The sequence below is a fragment of the Bidens hawaiensis genome, unplaced genomic scaffold (assembly GCF_021521415.1).
Source record: "Bidens hawaiensis isolate Kalapana, Puna unplaced genomic scaffold, B.hawaiensis_p1.1 tig00017455_1, whole genome shotgun sequence".
Classification (NCBI taxonomy): Eukaryota; Viridiplantae; Streptophyta; class Magnoliopsida; order Asterales; family Asteraceae; genus Bidens; species Bidens hawaiensis.
In genome coordinates, this window is record NW_027492639.1 from 252,554 (window position 1) to 264,585 (window position 12,032).

A 12,032-nucleotide genomic window follows, 5' to 3' on the forward strand; every position below is an offset into this window, starting at 1 on the left:
TATCTGGTAACGCTAAAACGCAAACGCTTTATTTGTATAAACTTGTGAACTCACCAACTCTGTGTTTACAATTTTAGTATGTTATTCTCAAGTAGCCGAGGTGGGCGCGCGGCATAGGACATACATTCGCTTAACACCATTTCTTTAAAAAAACTTGTTTTAATTTTTATCTTGATAACTTGAGTTTTTAAGTCGTCCTGTGTGGCGCAACTTTTTGCTTTACAATTTACGCTTCTGCGTTTCATTTAAGACTTGACGTCTTGTTGGTTTTGAAAACTTTAAATATGGTGTTTGATTATAACTAATGATTCCGATCCTTTTAGTTCACACCCTCTGACGGTAAAACTCCGTTAGTGGATTTTGAGGGTCTGACACCCTAGTTCGTTAGCGGAGACATTTGCCAATTCGTTATGCCCATTCGTTAAGAAGAGATAACGAACTTGAAGCAGTTCATTAAGCAATTCGTTAAGTGATTCGTTATTCACCCAGTTCGTTATGTTAAGATAACGAATCAAGTGATTCGTTACTTACCCAATTCGCTATGCTGAGACAACGAACTAGATAATGAACCAGATGACGAACCGGACTAACGAATCAGATCATGAAAGGTAAAGAATTAGTTAACGAATTAGGATTAATTCGTTAAAGCAAATGAGTTGGAGAATAAAATAATAATTTAAAATTCTAATGGAAAATGTGTTAAGACAGTTAATAGAAATAAAAATTTTTCCAAGCTGACCTGGCAGCTCGACCCCAGCCAGGGGCTTTGTCCCTTGGACCCTGCTAGGGGCTGCCGCCCCTAGAACCCCGCTGCCTCCGGACCCCCATTCGTTGAGGGTTATAATTATACTAGAAACGCGATATGGGTAGTGATAGTTAATTGATACGTGTAATTGTTATACAGTTAGTCATGCACAGCTCAAGAAAGGAATAACCATAAACGGTGAACGTAATCGCGTTCAGGTGAGTTTCTAGCCCCACTTTCTTGTTATGTTTTCGGGGTTGTGTGCATACTCGATGTGATAGTCAATACACTTACCTTAAGCGGTAAGTGTATGTTTGGTATGATTTATGTATGATGATTTCTTGACGGTGCGTGAACGATCTTCGGATATTGCATGTACCGTCAAGAGGTAGTTAATGATATGATTGATATCTATGATGTATGAATGATGTATGTATGTTATGTTAATAGTACGTGAACGATCTTCAGATATTGTGCGTACCGCCAATGGGAATGATCTACAAGTGGTTATTAGTGTGTGTAAATGTTATGATGTAACTTGATTATTATGTAAATGATGTAATGATACAAAGTGTGTTGTAGACAAGTAGAGGTAGAGTGTGATAGAAGTGGCAAGGGTCTAGTAAGGGTGTTAGTGGCATGACGATAGTACGTGGTAGGATAAGCCTATACGTGCCTTCATTATTAAAGTGGCATAACGTGAGTGTGTGGTAGGGTAAGCCTATACGTGTCTTCGTTATTAAGTGGCATAACGTGAGTGCGTGGGAGGGCAAGCCTCAATGTGCTTCCGTAAACAAGTGGCGAAGTGGTTAGGAGGCAGTAAGTGGTTAAGTGGTTAAGCGGTAAGGTGTGCAGGTTAGACAGTGGACTGTGCATCCTCGGATACGTATATAATGCATGTAATGGTTGTATGGTAAGTTGCTTGATTAACTAGAGCTCACTCAACGTAGCTGACTTTTAGTATGCACGCAGGTGATCAGACTGAAGCGCTAGCATGAGGATGGCACATCGCATGGATCGAACGGCTGGAATCTGAAGATGGAAGAAATGATGTTTTAAATATGATGTTTATGTTATGGTTTTAAAGAAAATATTAAATGTTTTTTAACGAATGATTGAGGTTAACGTCTCCGCGAAAAGTTTTAATTAACTCTGATTGTAGAACTGTGTTTATGAGTAAATTCGACGCTAAAGTAGGGCTACCGGGTTCGGGGCCTTACATCATTGTCATTTCATTTTCTTTCCACTTGGTTGTTTGTATTGTTTTTAATTGTAATATGATTTTCCCATAATCTATTTAGATTGTTCATCAAACTCCAAGATTCAATGGACATGTTCAAGTTTCTCTAACTGCTCTATTGTCTATACAATGAATGGTTATTTAGGTTGTGATTAAAATTTCTCTAATTGCATCTATCCACCATTGGTAATTCTTACTATACCAAAATATATGTTTTTGTTTTTAATTTAGTCGGATGATATATTATGTATCATACTTTAATTTTAATCATTTCAACGTATGGCGGCCCAACTTGTAAAATAGGTAATTGTCTAGAAAGACTATTTGCTGGAAAAATGACTTTGTTTTTGTACAACAATGAATATTAAGTTACGAATATTTATGTATTTATGTAGGTTTCACATTTCTTGTAAATTAAATCATTTTTATATGATCAATCTTTATTTTGACTTTTAACATGTGTAAATCTTATCTTGAAACTTCTATCAATTGTTAACATGCGTGTTAATTTTATGTTTTCTATTTTTTCTTTTTACATAACTTATTTTCCTGTTTATTACCGACTTCTATTTATTTTTGTTTTTATATAATACTCTTAATTTATTCTTAATATTCATAACAAATTTAAACTCATTTTAAATACGGAATTTGACCAATGTTACAACAAACCTTTAAAGGTTTCCATACTTTTCAATCTCATCAAGATACCAATTTTTTTATTTGACAACTTTTTAATAATCCATAAATGTCAAAATTAATGTTTAAAATAACCCCCTTATTTTAATGTTTCAAAAGTCAAAAACCTTTCCATAACTTTTGAAAGTTTTCTAATTAACCAATTTAATTTTAAATTTTGCAATTATGTCTAAATTATTTAGTAACATTAGTAAAATACAACTTTATTGTTTCGATTTAATATATCTAACTAAAAGTCAATGAATGTAACTAAAATAAAAGTTAAATTAAAAATTCTTTTATAATAAAATATAATTTAGTTATTTATGATTTTATATACTATCCTTGATTTATTTTGAATATTAATCTTCTTTTTTAGTAAGTTTATGTTTTTTAGTACTTTGTTTACATAGAAATATGAATTGCAATTATATAAAATAATTCTCCACATAAGCATATGAAACAAATTTTTATCGCCTTAAATATGTGTTTAAGTGACGATTTTATATTTTCACCCGTGTACGCCCACCCGTGTCGTACACACGTCAATAACCTAGTAATGTAATATAGATGTGAAAAAAATGACAATTTTTCTCACGTGGTTGGTTGGTGGATCGCCCCAAGGTTAATTAAACACATGTTATCATTTTATTGGATGATAAATTAATTTATTTTTTCTATAAACAATTGTTTTTTTTATTTTTATCTAAAAACTAATTTTCTTTTTAAATCCATATTTACAAACTTGTTTAGGTAATTAGGTTTGTCTTTTAAACATTCGCTATAAATATTATTGAAATCGGAATTACTTAAAAAATGTATATTTTAAACCCATTATCTAAAAAAGTGTTTTTTTTCTAATATTTTAAGTAATAACCACAAATCTTTATTTATTAAGGATGTGTTTGAGATTCATTATTTTACCTTGTTGTAACTTTTTATGAAAAGTTAATAAGTTAATATCATGTCTTACTAAACACCTTATTAATTATCCTGAAAAGTTAATAAGTTAAAAAGTAGTCTAAATAAGCAATTTCAAACACCCCTAAAGTTTGATTTAGAGTAAGATTGTGTTTTTAATAAGAGTGAAAAGTTGAGCGGTTGTGTAAACGAAAGAGAAATTAAATTTTTTTTTATTAAAGGTTGGGTTACATATCAAAATAATCTCATGTTCAATAGTATCAGAGCCGTGTCCGAGAATAATAAAAAAAAATAGCCCTCGTGCGAAATTTTTTTTGGCATTCTCCTTATAATATAAACTCATTGGTGGTGGACTTGTGGGACATAATCCTATTAAACAAAACAAAACACTTTCTCTCAAAAAAAGTTAATTAAAAAAATTCCCCAAAGAGTTCAACGAAAGTGCCAGACATGTTTCATCAATAATCATCAAAAACCCTTTTTAATTCAAGGTCAAGCATAACAAAAAAACGATTTTGCAATAATAAAATTTTACCATGAAGTTATACTAATAATACCTAAAAAAATCTATACTCAATTTTGCAAGCCATAGAATTAGATCAACTCAACAATAACGAATATAAATCAATCAATCATACCTTTGAATGCCTTCGATTCCTTTGGTTTTCCGGCTTTTCCTGATCTCCGGTAGTTCAGGTTATCATATTGTTAGAGTATTTTTTAAGGGGTTTTCAATCTGGGCATATTTTTAAGGGGTTTTCAATCTGGCCCTATAATAGAACAATTTAAAATCTCTTGGGCCCTTTAAAATTTTGGGCCACGTGCCATTGCACGAGCTGCACAGCATAAACCGGCCCTGATAGTTATAGTTAGAGGTGCACAAATCGGGTTTTTCAAATACCCGGGTTCGGGTATGGAACCGGGTTTGGGTTTGACTAGGTATTGGAAAATCGGGCATTGGTAATACCCGGGTCGGGTTCGGGTCGGGGTATTGTATCTAAAAACCATACCCTATACATCGGGTTCGGGTAGGGTTCGGGTCGGGTATAGAACCGGGTATTTGAATACCCTATTTTCGGGTATTGAAAAAACTGTTTTTTTGGGTTTTTTGGGCTTTTTTCCGGGTATGTATTGGATTTTTTTTATGTTTCAATTTTTAGGGGTATTTTTCGGGTATACATTGGGTATTTGAAATACTAGGTTTCGGGTATTGGAAAAATCTGATTCCGGTTATGGAACCGTTTCGGGTTTTCGGGTATTACCGGGTACAAATCGGGTTCAGGTTTTAGTACCGAAATGCATACCCTATCTGTACCCTACGGGTAGGGTCGGGTACAGGTTCGGGTATTAAAACCCGGGTATTAAAAAAACCGGTTTCGGGTTTTTATTTCGGGTCCGGTTCCGGGTCCAGGTTTTTTGTGCACCTCTAGTTATAGTTATGTTGCCCCTATCAACAAGCACACTCAGTACCAAGAGCATATTTGGGATTGAGTTTAAAAAATGCTTATTAGTTTATTGGTGTTTTCAAAAAACCAAAAAGTTTAAATGTATTTGGCAATCACAAAAAACTTTCTTAAAAAAACACATAAATCAGTGTGCATTTTTCAAACCTAATCCCAAACATGCCCCAATTACCAACTTGTTTGGAAACATCTTGTTCAATAGTAACTATGGCAATTTTCACTTGGTTCTTTATGCTCAGGTTTACAGTATTTTTAAATTTGACCTTCCTGTTACATTTTTATCTAACAAATCCGTACGGTTTTGAACCCAAACACATTACATCACTTTGAGGGTGGGTGGAGGGCATCAACGAAGACTATTGAGTTTTTGAATCTTTAAATTAGGGTTGTTCAAAAAGCTCACGACCCGAAGCTCGCTCGAAAAAAGCTCGGAGAAAGCTCGCTCGAAATCGGCTTGATTGTAAATGAGCCGAGCCTAGCTCGACTCGATTTCTAAACAAGCCGAGCCTGAGCTAGCCCCGGCTCGACTCGAGCTCGCTCGATAGGCTCGCTCGATTGGCTCGAACTATTTTATTTTAATTTATTATATATATATATATATATACATGCATATAATTATCGAACACAATTATTTTAACACATGAGCTTTCCTTTAATCTAGCCCAATTTCCTTTCTCACTCCATAGTTCATATTCATAATTCAATATACTGAGTAACTGAGAGATAGGACTTCATAGTTCACACACTCAATAATCAATATACGTTCCATTTTCCACCCTAACCCTAGCCGCTCATATTCACCTCCGACATCGGCCGTCGCTCATAGATAATTCTTCTCTACTTAATTTTGTATTTGGTTTGGTTTAGACTTGTTGAACATATTTTGTTTTCGATGGTGTTATTAGACGTATTTATTTAGTTTGTATTTTGTTGGCGTTGATCTTAACGTCATATTTATTTAGTTTAGCTTGATGGTTGCATATAATTTTTATTATTACAGGTAAACTCGAGCCGAACCAAGCCGGCTCGATTTAAACCCAAGCCGAGCTTGAGCTCAAATTTTTAGCTCGATTAAGAGCTCGGGCTCGGCTCGATTTAAAACCGAGCCAAGCTTGAGCTCAAATTTTTAGCTTGATTAAGAGCTCAAGCTCGAGCCGAGCCAGCTCGATTGATTATCGAGCCGAGCTTGAGCTTGCCTTGGCTCGGGCTCGACTCGGCTCGTGAACAGGCCTACTTTAAATAGTCCACTATTTGTTAAATTATAAAAAGGTAATATATTCATGTACACATAACTTGATACTAGTGACCTAGAAGCCTTTCAGTGTTTGAAACTTGAAAACTTAAAATGAAAGAGGTGATTTCATATCTTATTATTATTAACTAGGTTAAACCCGTGTTGATCAAAATCTAGACTGAAACATAATTATAAAACCATAATCCTGTAAACCTCAAGGAATTAGCAAATAAAAGGAATGCAAAAACAATATAAATTCATGTGTTGAACACTAAAATGGCTTTTAAATTTACATACAAGAAAATAAGAAATCGTTCACCAACAAAAGAAATTGATGAACCAATTTATAGGAATCTCCATATAACTAACAGGATTAAGAGCATCTAATAATTCATATTGGATCTTTATCCTTATAAAGAATTGTATAAATAACAAGATTAAGAGCTTTCTTATTGGAATTATTATATTTTCTTTTAAAATTTATTTCTCATAAATCCTAATGGAGCGGGCTCGGTTTAAGGCGGTGACCTAAAAAAACAAAATAATGATTTTGTTGTGAAACAAGCCTAATAGCTAACACATAAGAGAAGGAGTTGTAGGGAGAAAGGGAGAGATTTCATTGATAGGTGTATATTACAATGAGGTATAATAAGATGTATATAAAGAGAAGATAACCTGGACAATAAGCCTAATCTATATTAGGTATTGATAACCACCATAATATATATTTATAACACTCCCCCTTGGTTATCAACTTAATAAGCTTGGAGATGCTGCCTCATTAAAAACCTTGTTAGGAAAACCCATTGGGACAAAACCATAGCTAAGGAAAAAAGAGTGCAGCGCTTATTGTCTCCTCCTGATTTATATGCCCATTAAAATGGTAGATATCGATCTTCTATGAAAGTTACCCAAAACTTTGTAGTCAATCATTTGCGTCTTCGTTCATTGACATTTGAATCCTTAAGTTGAATGATGTTGTATGATCTTCACGTGAAAACTTCTATTGCTTCATCTAGTTATGATCCTGTTGTGTTTCTCTGCATCAACAAGACTAACCAAACTTGTTTTGATGGGTTAGTAAAATATAAACACATATTTTCATACATGATATATATGTTTTAACCCGTTGTGATGTCTCCTAGTAAAACACATGCCAATAAATATAAATAAAGAAAATAATAATCATATATAGCTAACTGTACAACATAATGCACAAATGCATTTAATTATGGTATTTTCGAACCAATAAAATTCATATTTAGATAGACAATGATATAGAGTCATTGTTATACATCCTTTAATATGCTAAAAGGATTCAATTTGTCCATGGTAAAATGTCTCAACATTTTCTAGATGCACTTTGATGGATTTATAAACATATAATTATACATATACTCGAACTATAAGTCGAACAATAATCACACTGTGCCAAGGTCTTTCAAAAAGAATTTTCTCTTTAAAAGCTCATAACTTTCTCTAGATGATATGTGCATCATCATTGTAAAATGTGATTATAATGACCCTTTAAGAGTGAAATTTTGATAAAAGTGTGGCTACTTATATCCAACTTATCTCCCTCTTTATCAAAATATCTCTTGATTTGTGCCAAGCTCAATTCAAATAGTTTAGTCCATACACAATAAGCATAAATCCATGCATTTGCTAATCCATCATGAACTTCTTTTCAACTTGACAAATTATGTATACCCATTCACTTTTCCAGGATTTTTGTTGCATAAACTTGCTCATTAACACATCATTTTGTATCACATATCAAAAATCCATATTGTACAATTTCTTTGTTTATTGAGATATTGTACTCATCATGTACATTTTATTTTATGTGTATGCTTATTGATGCACATAATTACATCATTAAGATTTATCAATTAATCTTTCAAGTATTCAATTACCTTAGGAAACTCTTCAAGATTTTCATTTATGTTCAACATATTCAATAATCGTAAAGTATTCAAATAAGACTCTATACACAACAATCATTATGTTCTCGAGAACTTACTTTACATGATTTGATAATTCAAATCCTTCATAGATTTTCTTGTGAACTTTCAGTATCAATTGAATAACAATATTTATTAGACGCATATAAATTCTCTCTTTATATTACTAGACTGTTTAGTTATCGAAAAGTCATTGCTTCCACCATTGGAGAATATGTCTCTTCATTATCAATCATGGGTCTTTGCAAAATCCTTGCACCATCATTTATGTCTTATATCACTTGATGAATTTTCATAACTCATATACAAGACCCGTTTACAACTTTAGTTGTACGGACTGCAGGTCTAAAACTTTCCGTTATTTAGAGAATTCAACTCTGCCCTGTTTGCGTCTTTCCGCTTTGGCCAATCATTTTCATAGGCAGATTTAGAATCTTGATCCTCATCATCATTTCAAGCGCTAATTATATATATAAATGAAAGTATAACGACGTCGACTTTATTTCGATTCCATATATCTTTATAGACATGGTACAATAATTTATTGAGAGCTCTTTGTTTTCAGGTACCTAAGGTTCTTTAAGAACCATCATGTCGAATCTCTTTCAAGAGACCTTTTACTACACCTCAACTTGACCATATTCATTATTTGCTCCAATTTTCGAGGAAATTTTACCTTTGGATCCGATCAGTCTACCACGCTACACGCGCGCGTTAGACTTATTATCAATATGTGTTTGTCCTTTTGGGACATTTATTAATTGGAGCATTAGCAGTTCGTATGAGTGTCTTAACTAGACACCCTCTTTCAGTCAGTGAATCGTCTGGTAATTGATTCGTTAATCTTCATACATGAATTATCCTTTGAACTTATAGTTCATATAAGTTTGAGGATCAACGATAATTCATTCCAATTAAATTCATTTTCTAACTGCTTTATATCTCCCCTCTAATGTTGGGAATGTTGATTCACTAAAGTGAAAACTAATGAGCCATAAACAAATATCTCATTAATAGCTCTAAGCATATAATCATAGATAATATTTAATACCAGCATACATTCCCAACTTCCTTTGTGGCCTCATCTTTATGTCTTGTGATGGATTAATTTCAATATATAATATTAGATGAGAAATACTTGGCTACTGACCAAAAACCAATTACAATGGGGAGAAAGTATCATAACTTGTTGGCTTGATGTGAGTTAATTTTTAAACATGTAAAATCATATGTACTCAAATATAAACATGAACCTTCGCTCTCGTGATAATTGCCTTTGTAACCAATTATAGACGTTGAGTAATCGTCTTTAACAATCTGTTAGAAGTTCAACACTTATTCCAATGATCAATACTAACTTGGGAATCAAGTTCAACACTTATTCCAATGATCAATATTAACTTGGGAATCAAATTCATTATTATAACATAATGTAAATATACCAATATGGAATAATATGCTTGCTATCTTATTAGCTAAGCCATAAATCATGCAAACATCAAGTTGTCTCGATAACCATTTAGATGATGCATCGATTTTCAAAACACTAAATGGTATCATGTTAGGATATGTGTATCCTTTTCTCAATTCCATAACATCTAGGGATTCACACCCCTCCTAAATGATTTCCCTTGAGAGCAATATTACATGTATAATTATTATGAAAAATCTTTTGGTTCTTCAATAAATTTCACATCATTTACTCGGTGTGGTCTAATCGGTCATGCCATTATATAATCATGATCCATAAACTTCATGTTTATGGTTGTATATGTATTATATGCTTCTTTAATACAATTACTTAAATATAAGAGAACCTTTTATTATCGTTTCAAGCGATCATGTGGTTTCACTTGTATTTTCACATTTTGTTCTCATATATGATCAATCCATTTGCCACTTGTGGTGGTCGGTCTCACTTTTATCATGACCGTCGTTACGACTTGCTCAATTATGTCAATGATCATAATATATACAATGATCATTAAATACTCAAATTCACTTAAGGGAGTAGAGTAGAAATAAGTTTCGTGCCTTTTATTTTCTCGAACACATGGATATGAAGCTATTTCAAAACTTTCATACTATTTCAATAATATTTAAATTTCAAGAAAATACTTGAGATATGGCAAATGCAGGTTGTTTTATTCATATCATAAATATTGGTCAAAAAACTTATGACCTTTTATAAATCGATAATGAGATTTTTAGAGAATGACATCAAAACACATTTATTTTATTCTCTTTTATTAGAATGAAAATAAAACACAACTCACATATAGTTATTCTATTAAATGCTAAAAATTATATCATACAAAATACAAGATATACATAAAGACATAATGTTATAACATGTCATCATATAAAACGAGTAATTTCAACCTTTGTGAGATATTATTTTCATCATTTGCATGTAATTACATATAACTTACGTATTAACATATCGCGATATAAATATCTCCATTTTTTAATAAAGCCTCCAAGGTGAAATTTAACACAACATTCAATATGTCAAATAAACAAACGAAAATTGTTCCATGATGTATGGTATGATAAACAACGGTAAGAAGACCTATGTATAAATTGTCTTTATGTATAACAAGAACAATGCATATAAATTGTTCAAAGAATATGAACCCAGAAAACACACCAAGTAACACATCTTTGGTTATAGAACAAATAACAATATATATGGTTTAACTAACATATGCGTATGATGTATTATATCTTAATCACCACATAAAATTATATCAAACATGTAAACAAGCAAACCTTTAAATGTAAAACAGTTCATGTAAAATTTATAAGTGACATGTTTAAAGCTTATAAAGTATCAGTAGTTTATATATTAATTAGTTATCTATGCATATTAAAACACATAACATATAAACATGATTTACCAATTCATGACTAATCAGCAAACATACATATTAACAAATAATCGTATAACTATAAAGTCCTTACAATGTTTCAATAATCTATGATTGAATATCCCTTTTTTATAGTAATAAAGTGTTTCAGTAATAGAAATTATATCATAGAAAATTTGTGAGTTGCAAGTAGAGAGAAATTTAACAATTTAGTAGTATGGAACTGCTGATAACGTGTTTTTGACCGAGCATGGTCGTGCTGATAACGTGTTGTGAAACAAGCCTAATAGCTAACACATAAGAGAATGAGTTGTAGGGAGAAAGGGAGAGATTTCATTGATATGTGTATATTACAATGAGGTATAATAAGATGTATATAAAGAGAAGATAACTTGGACAATAAGCCTAATCTATATTTATATTAGGTATTGATAACCACCATAATATATATTTATAACAGATTTTTTGTAAATAGCATATATATATATTACCAAGAGCCGCCATTGTAACTTTCAGTGGTTTTCATCAGTTCAGTTTTTGACTTATTCAGGTTGGAAATTTTCAGTCGAAACTGAAACTCTGAACCAAATTCAAGAGACAAGAAGTTTAAAACAGAACCAAAATTATATATTATACGGCCAGAAAAGAGTGAATTTAATTCTTAGCCATGGATCAACCCGAAATTCAATCTCAGCCGTCAAAAAGAACTCATACTACGGGTATCATGCGGTTACCTAGCTTCGTACCACGTTTTTTCTCCCCTTCTTTCCGCATACACGTAAATGGCAGTTTTGATTGAATAATTGAATGTTTATAGGAAAACCCAAATCACTAAATCTGAAACTAAATCGCAACTCGCGGTGTTTCGGCCTAGGGTGGATAAGATCTCGCTTCTCACGGTTAATAACAGCTGGTAAGTT